This window comes from Etheostoma cragini, chromosome 22 (assembly GCF_013103735.1).
Source record: "Etheostoma cragini isolate CJK2018 chromosome 22, CSU_Ecrag_1.0, whole genome shotgun sequence".
In the NCBI taxonomy this organism is placed as follows: Eukaryota; Metazoa; Chordata; class Actinopteri; order Perciformes; family Percidae; genus Etheostoma; species Etheostoma cragini.
In genome coordinates this window covers 5,295,474-5,296,671 of record NC_048428.1, presented here as the reverse complement: position 1 = coordinate 5,296,671, position 1,198 = coordinate 5,295,474, and the positions used below count along the sequence as shown (strand labels likewise).

At 37.7% G+C, this 1,198-nt stretch overlaps 1 long non-coding RNA gene and 1 pseudogene across 1 annotated transcript in view; one reads left to right on the top strand and one right to left on the bottom strand.

Moving 5' to 3' along the window:
* Window positions 1-1,198, top strand: part of LOC117938117 — a 19,886-nt gene that overhangs the window by 1,416 nt on the left and 17,272 nt on the right. The gene's annotated exons all lie outside the window — the stretch shown is intronic.
* Window positions 1-1,198, bottom strand: part of LOC117938116 — a 16,553-nt pseudogene that overhangs the window by 6,398 nt on the left and 8,957 nt on the right.

The window sequence follows — 1,198 nt, the reverse complement described above, 5'->3', positions numbered from 1 at the left end:
CATTGCATGTTATCGCAAACGCTTGGTTGCAGTTGTTGCTGCTAAGGGTGGCCCAACCAGTTATTAGGTGTAGGGGGCAATCACTTTTTCACACAGCGCCATGATGGTTTGGATTTTTTTTTCACCTTTAATAATAAACACCTTCATTTACAAATTGCATTTTGTGTTTACTTGTGTTGTCCTTGACTTTTGTTTAAATTGGTTTGATGTTCCGAAACACTTAAGTGTGACAAACATGCAAAGTAATAGGAAATGAGGAAGGGGGCAAACACTTTTTCACACCACTATGTCAAAAAAGTTAGATTTTTGTTTCCATCATTTACACTTTCAAAATAACAGAAAACAAAGAAATAGCGAAAAAAAAGATTTGGGCTTGTCTACATGTTCATTTGCAAACTTGCAAACGCTGATTTTTGTGGGGAGGACGTAGAAGAGGTTTTCTTCTGATGACTCTTCCATGAAGACCATATTTGTACGAGTATATCTTTATAGAGGAATGGTGTCCTACAACTCCAGTGTCTGCCAGGTCTTTCTGGATGGATCGTGCAGTCAAACGTGGGTTTTGACTTGGTTTTCTCACAATCCTGCGAGCTGTTATATTTTTTTGTTATATTAAATTTTTCTTGGTCTTCCAGATCTTGCTTTAACTTCCACTTTTCCTGATGACTGCCATTTCTTATTTACATTCCAAACAGAGGATATTGGCATCTGAAAATGCTTTGCTATCTTCTTATGCTTTCTCCTGCTTTGTGATCGTCAGCAATTTCCCGTTTCAGTTTTCTAGACAACTGCTTAGAAGAAGCCATGGTGCTGATTGTTGGGGCAAGGTCAGATGAGTCTGGGCATTTAAAACCTTAAGATTTACATCACCTGGTCTTTCCAGACGATGATTGAGAACAATCCATGACAATGTCAGTACTCAGCTTTCCAAAGGGGGCGGTGCTTGCTAGAACTCTGCAGGGTGGCCAAACCTTTGCAGACACCATTTTTTTGTTTTCTCTTATTTTGAAAGTTTAAATGATGGAAACAAAATCTAACTTTTTGTGACATATTATACGGATGTCTAATCGGTCATTTGATGCCTTTTTGAGATTTTTCCATCTTTTCTTCGCTTCTTTATGCACAATAATTAGGGCTGCCAAAAATAGCGCGTTAACGACGTTAATTAGTTGTTTGTTGTTAATAACGTCAATTTTTT